The sequence below is a fragment of the Electrona antarctica genome (assembly GCF_951216825.1).
Source record: "Electrona antarctica genome assembly, chromosome: 9".
In the NCBI taxonomy this organism is placed as follows: domain Eukaryota; kingdom Metazoa; phylum Chordata; class Actinopteri; order Myctophiformes; family Myctophidae; genus Electrona; species Electrona antarctica.
In genome coordinates this window covers 5,505,987-5,517,648 of record NC_136790.1, presented here as the reverse complement: position 1 = coordinate 5,517,648, position 11,662 = coordinate 5,505,987, and the positions used below count along the sequence as shown (strand labels likewise).

The 11,662-nt window shown below is 41.8% G+C and overlaps 1 long non-coding RNA gene across 2 annotated transcripts; it reads right to left on the bottom strand.

Moving 5' to 3' along the window:
* Window positions 1-3,816: 3,816 nt before the first annotated feature.
* On the bottom strand, window positions 3,817-10,053 carry LOC306930355. Of its 2 annotated transcripts, none has more exons than XR_013790881.1 (3): window positions 9,965-10,053; window positions 8,280-8,403; window positions 3,817-5,700 (listed from the first exon to the last, which is right to left on the bottom strand). It is a non-coding gene; the product is annotated as an uncharacterized lncRNA (long non-coding RNA). The 2 variants fall into 2 exon arrangements; XR_013790882.1 differs by having other exon boundaries at window positions 8,280-8,406; window positions 9,965-10,004.
* Between the last annotated feature and the right edge of the window lie 1,609 nt (window positions 10,054-11,662).

Here is an 11,662-nt window from a genome sequence, read left to right as displayed (position 1 = left end):
CGTGACCCGCTTGCTCATTATGTTGCATTATGGGAGATGATAATAATTGCTCTCTGGTTTCCTGCATGTATACTACTCCTCTGGAAGCTCCCATATTTCAATTCATAAATATCTATTGAATATCATTTGGGTTATCCCATCCTGTTTGAATACAGAGCTGAGATCATTGGATTATTTCCATTTCCAAAACCTTATCCATTGCAGCATATAATCAAGGAAGAATCCCATTATCCTTCCACTAGTCTTCATCCTCCACCATCCTTGTACTGGGTATACATATTAGTGCAATACGGCAACATATACTGTATGTCTATAGTGCAACTATGAGTTATCCTCATAAAGACATAAAATGTAAACCATTATGATGAATTCCTGTACTGTTCTTTGTCTATATAGAAGTGTCTATTTGTACGTCTCTAAATGTTTTGATGATTTGAACATGGTGGACCCTGTTGTAAACAAGTGTAATGCTTAATTGGGTCGTCCACTCACAGTTAACAGCCTTTGTATTGAGTTTGTGCTTGAAATGTACTGTAATTCTGCAAACTGTTAATAAAATTTTCAATCAATCAATTGATATCAACGTATTTGAGAAAGGCTCTCTCTTGTAAGGCTGCACAATGTCAATAGGCTTATTACCCTGGCACTTGGGGAACTGGTTACCGGTATGTTTGAATGTGAAATATTACTTTAATTCTATCCCTTATGTCTCCGAGAAAAAACCTTTCCCACTGGCATGTAAAGCCATTAACCCATTAAGACCTGAGACCAGATTCTACAAATGCCTTATAAATCATGACAGTTTTCGGAATAACCTTTGTTTGATCAGTGGTTCTCAAACTATTAATAGTACAGGAAATCTATGGAAAATACAGGATCAACCTCTAACTAATTGCAAAAAACCCGAACTCAGCTGATTTTGCATCTTCAATATATCCTGAATAACAGAAAAAAAGTTGCCTGGAATTGTCTGAGGGGAAAGTGTTGAAAATAGCTTGTACAGTGTGGCCACCATTGACATCCTATTATAAGGCAATATTTTCTAAATTTCCTTATGCTTTAAGTAGCATGTGACATATCAAACTAGGTTGTTGTCATGATGCTGAAGCCATTCCAAGCATTAGTTTTGCATAAAAACACTCATTGGGCTAAATTTGGCCATAGCAACTTGCCCAAATGTGCTGACCTCATTACATTTTGGCAAGTTGCTATGGCCAAATTTAGCCCAATGAGTGTTTTTATGCAAAACTAATGCTTGGAATGGCTTCAGCATCATGACAACAACCTAGTTTGATATGTCACATGCTACTTAAAGCATAAGGAAATTTAGAAAATATTGCCTTATAATAGGATGTCAATGGTGGCCATACTGTACAGGCCATTTTCAACACTTTCCCCTCAGACAATTCCAGGCAACTTTCTTTCTGTTATTCAGGATATATTGAAGATGCAAAATCAGTTGAGTTTGGTTTTTTTGCAATTAGTTAGAGGTCAAATTACATTATTACTGGACTATAACTACTAAGGACCCCCCAGAAGCAAATATTTGAGTTTAAAACGTTCACTGTGAAAGAATATATATTCAAATATATAATATATAGAATATATATTCACATTTTACGATTTTTCAAAAATAGCAGATCTACAAGCTTGTAGCTTGGCACTCAATTTGCACACGTTTTCACGATAAAAAAAAAAAGCAGATCTACAAGCTTGTAGCGTGGCACTCAGTGCCGCGCCACCGGCGTAGGGTCCATTGGGCCACGTGGGCTGTGGCCCAGTCAGTTTAGACTTTAGAGCTTGCCCAGTCTAACTTCAAAGAGAAGGGGCGAAAAAAACAAGAAAAACCACAAAAGATAGCCTACCTTGGTAGCCCTTGTGCATGCAAAGTTCTTTTAGCGAACCACAGCATGCAAGCCACCTTTGTTTGTTTTAAAATGGTCCCCGGGCCATTAGCACGTTGGCAAAACCGTTCTCATCTATCGGCCGGAGATGCGCTACACACCCCCAGCGCTAATTTGCCCAGTCAATCATTTAATCCACGCTACGCACCTGTGCCGCACTATGGGCTAGACTGTTATTTTTTTCAACAGCTCAAATTTAAAATAATGGTTAAAGTGGTTAAAAGCTATAAACTGACACAGATGTCAAACCAGAATCTTGAGAACTTGAGAAAAGTTTCAGAGATATCTGTGCTCTCAGATGACCTTCTCAAATGCAGGGGAGTGAGGGGACCCTGGGAAATGTCTTGCAGTTTGAGTGATCCCCTCTCATCGGCGAGGTTAGAGCAAGGATATGTAAAGAAGGAGATGAAAGATGGGACATCAGGCACTGGGAGGCAAACTGTAGCTGTAGTCGACGACAGCTGGTGGAAAAGCATAAATACTAATATTTGTTCCAATATAAACAGCTCAGTGGCCTTGTGGTTAGAGCACTGTTTTCCAAACAGTGGGTCGGGAGTCGGGACCAACTTGTGGGTCACGGACACATTGTTATGCCTTAGTGTTTGTTTCCTACATTTGGTTTTTAATTATAATTATTTCAAAAACATTTAAAAAAAACATTCCCCAAAAGGTTTTCATGAATTAACAAAACCAATGATTTTTTTTCAGTAATGTCAATAAGAAATGAAAGAAAAATCTAAGAGATTACATACATTAGAACAAATATTTAAGAAGTGTTGAAAATAGCCGATCTACAAACTCACATGGTGTGAAGCGACACGTTGTGAGCTTGTAGATCTGGGCCCAGGCAAATTTATTATTTCTGTTTTGGGTCACAGGCTGAGGGTAGGACCAGTATCTACATTATAGCATGCAAAAAACCACAACCGATTATTGAACAAATACAATAAGTAAGAGTAAGGGCCGATTCATACTCCTATTTTAGAGCCGAATAAAAGTCGGTTCGGCTCTGTAGAGCCTACAATGTGACGTCATTTGAGGTTCGGGGGGGGGGGGGCGGGTACCGTCCTAAAGTCGGCTCTTCGGTGCTACTGAAAATTTCTGACGAGCCGAAATCATTTCGGCACTACAGCGCCGAAACAGCGGTAAAATAGGAGTATGAATCGGCCCTAAGTAAGCCTTGCCGAGCCATGAGGCAGGAGCCTATCTCCCTTTTCTGTAGCGTGAGGCACGTACAAGTACACCCCCTGGGTATATGGCGATAGTATGTGCAGGCAATGCAGGGATTTACCCCCAATCCAACATGTGATGCTGAGCGCCAAGCAGGGAGGCACTGGGTCCCATTTGTCAGAGCTTTGGTATGGTATCTCCTAGTCTCAGAGCAGGAAGACAGTCCATCATCTTGAGACTATCCATGACCTGCAAGTCCCAGGAATGAGGATTTGTCTACCTCTACTGTCATGGTGGTGTCATAAATGGTTTTGGAGAGTTATTCCAAATAGGGAAGAGGGAGGGGGAGTCACTTACAATTTGTTTTATTTATGCTAAAGATACGTTTCAGTCACTCAGACCTTCATCAGGCATAAATATATATGGCAACTCTCAGAGAGCCGAGGGCCAATCGAAAGCCACACGCCAATCCGTTACCATGCAGCATGAGAATAAATGTAGCTACAAAAATACAATAAAATAAGTCAAACTAAATGGCTGTATCCCAGGAGGGCATAATATCCAATATATGTATTTGGGCTCAGACCTAGTAAATTACAGGTGTTTCACTCTAACCTATACATACACCAGTAATACAAACAAGTGTATACAAAACAGGATAGAGACATGTATTTTGTATAGAATTATTATATGATATATATATATATATATATATATATATATATATGATTTGTTCCTATCCAACCCTGGACCTTCTAGCTGTGAGGCGACAGCGTAACCGACTGCACCACCACGTGGATAGAGACATGTATAAAAAATAATGAGAAGCATAAAGCCTAAAACATATACATATATAAATAAATAAATCACAGCATCACATTTAGTAATAGTTGTCATTTAAACCGTTTGAGTATAAAGTATCAGAGTATCACAGGTAAAAATCCAAAAAGCCTCTCTTCTCTTTAGAAGGTCGTGGTCGCCACCTCTAGATAGCAAAGAGGCCTCCATTCCAACAAAGCGCAGGGATGCAATGTCATATTTCATATCGTTAAAATGTACGGCTATATGCGTGGATTGCGCACCCCTCATCGTCTTCCTTGTCGAGGGTGTGTGTATGGAAAGGAGGATTGGAAGACCTTCCTGGAGCACCTACTACGTCACTGGTATCGTTCAGTGGATTCCCTCTCGCGGACTGTTGAGTGGGTCTTTGATGTTTTTAGCGAGGGGTAGGTGTATGTGTTCTCATGTACATTTTCATGGGACTCATACAGAGGACAAGCAAAGGGCTTGTCCTCTATATGAGTCCCCATGTGTGATTTCAGATGATCAGAAAGAAGAAAGCTTTTGCTACAAACTGAACAAGCAAATGGTTTGTCCCCTGTGTGGGTCCTCATGTGTGTTTTCAAGTGTTGAGATTGGTTAAAGGTTTTGTTACAAACTGAACAAGCAAATGGCTTGTCCCCTGTATGAGTCCTCATGTGTTTTTTCAGATCTTGAGATCGGCTAAAGCCTTTTTTGCAAACTGAACAAGCAAATGGATTGTCTCCTGTGTGAATCCTCATGTGTGATTTCAGAGTATCAGACTGTTTATAGCTTTTACTACAAACTGAACAAGCAAATGGCTTGTCCTCTGTATGAGTCCTCATGTGTGATGTCAGATGTCCAGATTGGTTAAAGCTTTTGCTACAAACTGAACAAGCAAATGGCTTGTCCCCTGTATGAGTCCTCATGTGTGTTTTCAGATTTTGAGAATGATTAAAGCTTTTGCTACAAACTGGACAAGCAAAGGGCTTGTCCCCTGTATGAGTCCTCATGTGTGATTTCAAATATCCAGATTGGTTAAAGCTTTTGCTACAAACTGAACAAGCAAAGGGCTTGTCTCCTGTATGTGTCCTCATGTGTATTTTCAGACTATAAGATTGGCTAAAGCCTTTTTTACAAACTGAACAAGCAAAGGGCTTGTCTCCTGTATGAGTCTTCATGTGTGATTTCAGATGAGCCATGCGTTTAAAGACTTTGCCACACTCGGTACAACAAAAGCTTTTCATTCCCGTTTGACTTCTCATGGTTGGTGTTTGTTTTAATGATTTCATGTTTTGGGACAACCTTTGCCCTTCCACATGCGTCTTGTGTGAAATCAGTGTGTTTAAAACAGATTGATCATCACTGGGCTTCCATTTATCACGGTCTTCAGTGTCAGATTCAGAACAGTGTGAAGCCCAGTCGTCACTGTCCTCAGTAATGTCAGATTCAGAACAATGTGAAGAGCGGAGCTGGTCATCACCAGTTGGTTGTGATCGTACCCAGTACTCTATATAAGCTTGTGTTTTCATGTGTTCAGTGGAGGTGCTGGCTACATGCTCTGTCTGTCTGTTTTCACCATCATCTTCACTTTTCACTGCTAGTAAAGTCAACGATGACCCTGCAGACTCCTCTGGTCTTTGAAGTAACTCCTGCTGTTCCTCTTTAATCTGTGGAGGTTCTAGTTTCACCTGAACCAGACTGGGACTCCTTTCCTGCTGTTCTTCTTTAATCTGTGGAGGTTGTGGTTCCACCTGGACCAGACTGGGCCTCCTCTGCTGCTGTTTAGGGGAAACCTCTTTAGACACAGGAAGCAGTGTGAGATCTACGAGGAGGAGAGAGGAGGTAACATCAGCAGAGAACAAATCAATGTATTTTCTGATTCTATCAGATTTATTCTACTAATTTGTTTGTTTTGTATTGATGATTGCAATGTATTTTTGAGTGGTGCAACCACTCCCTTACGGAGCTATGTGTGTGGCTGGATGGCTGGGTGGGTGGGTGCGTTTGAGCACGAAAACAGCATGGTTGTTTTTCACCACCTGTGTGCAACCTAACACACACACAAACACACACGGACATATTAACTGTATATATGGTGATTTCGGGTCGGCACCCTGGGTGCGTTCCTGTGGGGTTGCACCACTCACTTCACACGGGTGTGATTTTTATATTCTTGTCAAGTGACACTTTGTGTACTAGTATGTATTAGTATTAACTGTTCATATCGTTGCCGTTGTGCAGAAACCTCATATCTCCACATTTCAAATGTGCATGTTTTTATTATATCGTTTTGTAAATTAATGTCCTACTTTTTCCTACAACAGTTTCTCACAAAAGTAGAAAAAATAGCCGATCAACAAGCGTTGTAATCTTATAGATCTGACTATAAAAAAAAAAAAAACATTGCTATAAAAACAAACAAACAACAAAACACATGAAAGTTAAAGTGGTTAAGTGTGTGTGTGTCTGTAGTGTACCAAGTAGGGTATGAATAGTACACGTTCAAATATAGATCTAAATATTAACAATCACGCTTATGTGAAGTGAGGGGCGCTCGTATCATCATACGTCACATTCCGTGCTCAACCAATCAAATCATCACATTCCGTGCTACAAACACACAAACACGGCTCATACAAACAAACACACAAATCTGAGCATAGGAGGGGCTAGCTCCCCTCAAAAATAAAGCAATATTTGACTGACAATTCAGATGCAAATAAAAACATACATTCCTGTGTGTCTAACCTTACACAGCAACTGCCTGGATTTGTGAGATCAGTAAAACTGTCTATGCCTAACCCTAAACCTATTTCTAACCTTATTCTCAGTAAAACAAAATAAAGAATAAGGTCTGCGTGAAGTCGGCGGAAAAAACACGAGGGCGAGATGGATTATGGCCGGGCGATGGTACCCGTTACCCTCAGGGTTCCTGTAATCACCCCAAAGAAGATTTGTTTGACTTTGAGTCCTTTACTCCTCATTGAGACCTGGATGTTCTCAAGCTGTAGACAAGCCATACTTACATGAACATAGGTTCATGTAAACAAAGAGACAGACGATGCCTGAATTCTTAGCTGAATCTGAAAATATCACATGTATAGCAGTAGTTTCATCCTCGTAAAGGTTTGTCCTTCCCCGAGGGTGGAGTTGGCTGCCTGCGTGGTGTCAGATGTTTAGAGTCTTCATTAGTAAGTAAGTCAATTTTATTTATATAGCACCTTTCACAGAGAGGACTCACAAAGTGCTTTACATACAATAAAAATACAGAACAAAGTAAACAAGCAAACAATGCAGATAAAACATGTGTTGTACAATTCAGCTCAAACAAGAAACAATAAGATCATCATAAATACATCATAAAACAAAGGTATATTAAGTTCAGGTTGAACCATCCACAAATGCTTGTTTAAAAAGAAATGTTTTGAGGCTATTTTTAAAAATGCCCACAGAGGAGGAAAATCTCAGCGCTAGTGGGAGAGCATTCCATAGTTTGGCTGCTACGGCCTGAAATGATTTGTCACCTTTCGTTTTTAGTTTGGTGAGGGGTGGGTCTAACAGACCCTGTTCTGCAGACCTAAGGGCCCTTCTGGGCACATAACGAGGCACCAGGTCAATCAAGTAGCCTGGGCGGGGCCTGACCATGCATCGCTCTGAAGTCTGAAGGTGAGCACAAGTACCTTGAACTGAACCCTAAAGTTCACCGGAAGCCATTCTCTAGCATGTCCTCTTTGACTACCTCTGGCAGATGATGGCCGATTGGAAAATCTTGTCATATCTCCCAACTTCCCAAGCCTAGTCCGATCTACAAGCCGCTGTAGAAATAGCAGTGCGAAAATAGCCGATCTACAATCTAAGAAACCAACTTTGGAACAGGAGAGGTGCATAAATATGACATACTCCGCCCACCCAACACTCCCTGTTGACAGGATTATGTGCAGTGGCGTGCACAGACATTTAGAGGGGCAGGTGCTCAAGTGAAAAAAGGGCACCTTGTGCAGCGCGTGGAACCGGCCGGTTGCCTTAATAGTGTGAGATTTATAGATTTTGGGGCATAAATAATATAGAAGCTTTTATATCAAGAATTGATCAATGTCACCATGGTCAGCATACTGTACAGTGTACAAATTACAAAAAAAGGGCACATTTGTCCAGAGGGAAAAGGGCAGGGGGCACCCCTAGTGTCCATCTGTGCACGCCACTGATTATGTGCAGTGACAATTATCACCCTCCCCGAGTCCCCGCCTGGCTTCCCTCCCCCAAACACGAGCCAATTGTGTTCATATAGATGCTAAACAAGGCTGGATGCACCGCGGTGGATTCAAACCCACAACCTCCGCAGTGATGGGAAGGCACTTTACCACTGCTCCACTCGAGCACCCCTGTGTGTGTGGGACTCACTGTTAGTGCAGTAGTCGTTATCCTCAAGGGTGATGGGAGTCATGCAAGCAGCAGTCCTCCAGGGGGCAGCAGAGCTCAGGTCTTCACTCAGGGCTGCCCAGTCACAGGAATCACTGGTAGACATCTGCTTTATACAGTACACGCACACGCACACGCACACACACACACACACACACACACACACACACACAAATTAACTAGAAAAAGTGCACTGCAATCGGATGCTGCGTTCATGATTTGTGGAACTTTGTTTAAAACAGGCCGCCGTGCAAACTTTAGATGTTAATCATCTTATCCAATCAGGATGGAATACGAAAAATCATACAGATTCACATGACTATTAGATATCATGTGCAGGGACGGCTCCAGGGGGGCTTTAGCCCCTTCTGGTGGCCTAGTCCACCTAAGCCCCCCTCCCCACAAACCCAGTTGACGGACTTATATCAGCTATTCAGCTCTATGTAAACCAAAATTCATTAGCCCTGCCCGCTGCTCTAAATAGCCAGCCCCCCAGTCGCGAAGACCTGGTTACCACACTGCTCTGGGCAGCCCACCGCCCACGCCTCCACCTCCCAGTTCTTCTGCCCCTTTTTCCATACGGTTGTCACGTTTTCCTTTTACTTTATACCTGATGTAAACAAGTATTTTTTTAATCCTCGTAGCAGTTTTTGTATTGACCCATTTACAAATGTCAATCAAGCTTGTTTGTTAAATGTAGGCTATAGAATTGTACAATCCTATGCGGTAGGCTATATTAATGTCTGTAGTTATGAATGCCTGTAGTTATATGTACATAGCCTACTTTATCCGCGGGATTCAGCGATTTAGCCAAAGCGATAATTTAAGCATAATAACAATATAATTTGAAAATGTATAGATCTCTCAACAAATGGGAGCCAGCGGCAGGCTTTTTCCAATTGCAGTCCTTTTCAGTGTTTTAGGCAAGCGATGCCTGCATCGTTTTTTTTATTGAGTTGTGCTTGAAATGTATTGTAATTCTGCAAACTGTTAATAAATACTTCAATCAATCAATCAAATCATCCATCTTGGATCTGTCCTCGTCTCCCCAAATTAGTGCAACTGGCTGTGAACCCGCCAGGGGCGCTGTTGCGCAGTTGTAATGGATGACAGATCCAAGATGGATGACAGATTCCGAGACCGAGTGGATTAAAACCAGATTAAAACTTTAGAGTATATGATTAAAACACATTTTTATTTAAAACTACGGACCTCCGGGTTTCCGAACCTTCCCGGAGAATCGGACAGGTAGGGCAACCAGGAAAGCACATTAGATTTTGCATTTGTACATGTTCAGAGTTACTTTGAGGCAGGGGGTGTCGCTCTACACACCAAAGGTTATAAGTCTTTGGACTCTAGTAGATTGAAAATGTCAGAATCGACAAATACATCTACGAGAGTCTACATTTTGGAGTCTAAAACTCGGATGTTTCTAAGAATAAGTATGATTATTGCCTTGGTACGACCGTCATGTGTGAAGTCTGTGAACCGCCATGGCTAGTAGACCAAGACCCTTTGTAGTACAAAGCATGGTGCCACTGCCAACCCATTTAAAGACTTAAAAAACTAACATTAACATCTCAATATTAGGTCAGAATGTTAATCAAACAAATATTTAACTATAATATATTAAATAATGAACGAGCATTTAGTGTTTAATAGTTTACCTGGACAGTAGAGATGTAAACAGTAGGGTAAACACAGACGCAGAGGTCCACTTCCTGACTCTGTCCACTGTCAGACGTCACGTGACCAGTCGATTATCAAAAAGGCTCAACAAGCAGATCACAGATTGACATGCATTTTCCATAGTTTAATTTTTTATTAAGCATTTTACCCGTTTAATTCCTTTAAACGCTTTTAACCTCTTTTTCACGGGACTTCTGTATATTATTTATTCTCACAAAATGGTGTCTGTTTCTATGGAAATTTGCTTTTCATTTTCTACAACTTAATTGATTAATTAATTAGGCATATCTACCCCTGGATCAGTTTGACTATTAAATAACCCTATTGATTTGAAAGGTGGGCACTATGAGTAGGGCAATATGGGCACTATTTGTTTTGGGAAGACTGGGCACTAGAGAAGAGTAGTGGGCACTTTGGGTGAGAAGAGTGGGCTGTGGGCATCTGGGAAGAGTGGGCACTAGAGAGGCCGGAGTGGGTACTTTGAGTGAGAAGACAGAAGAGTGGGCACTAGAGAGGAGTGGGCACTAGAGAAGAGTGGGCACTAGAGAGGAGTGGGCACTAGAGAAGAGTGGGGACTAGAGAGGAGTGGGCACTAGAGAGGAGTGGGCACTAGAGAAGAGTGGGGACTAGAGAAGAGTGGGCACTTGGGGTGAGAAAAGCAGGCACCGAGTGGGCACCAGGAAGATCCTTATGGGGGAAGACTGGGCACCTTTCAGTAAAACTGGACTTTGTCTGACCGTACCTCAGTGAAACTAAATGTAGTTGCATTCCAGTAATACACATAGCCTACCAGACAGCTGCAAATGAACGCGTTCTGTGGACACACCTAAGAGGTATTCCTGTTTTGGTGCCCGGATTTCCCCTAGTGCCCACTCTTCCGAGGTCAGTGGTGCCTGTCATACTGTATATTATGATTACCGTATCTTTAAAATATAACCACTAATGGGTCATGCAAGCTAAGGCATCTCAGAATTTGGGGCCCACATTTCCCATAGTGCCCACTCTTCTGAAGTGCCCAGTTGTCCCTATGCCCTGCCCACTCTGTTTAGGTGCCCACTCTTCTTCCCCCACACCCACAGTGCCCACTTTTCCACTAGTGTCCAGCATATTTTGGTGCTGACCTTTCCTGTATCATTGTATACTTTTACTACTGTACTATTTAGCAAACTGTTAATAAAGTAATGAATGAATGAATGAATCAAACAAAACCAATCAATGTTTTTTCGATTAATTGAGAAATAGGCTTTCTTAGGTTTAAGTCAATATTTCCTGTGCTTTTTTCCTGCAAATAGTCAATGAATCAATCAATCAATCAATCAAAATGTGTTCAACTCATAAGTGCTCTAGAGATACAGTGTGTGTTGTTTCCCCTGTGTTACAGTGCCCCCTGCTGGACTGCGTTCATTCCTGCCTCGTCGTGTAGCCTGTAGGTAGGTGTAATAAGAGAGTGGCGACACGCTTTGATCTCGCCGCAAAACGGGGTGTTATGGGCTATAGTTCCAAACATTGGAACTATCCCATTGAGATAGAATGAGCACTTCCACATTCCATTGTTACAATGGGAGTCAACGCTAGTGTCGCCACTGGTGTATTGTATTTCAAGACTGTGTAGATGCAGTTTCACTTTCATTTATCAGGAAGTTGTGGAACACCACGGAGCTACGGACACAGTGACT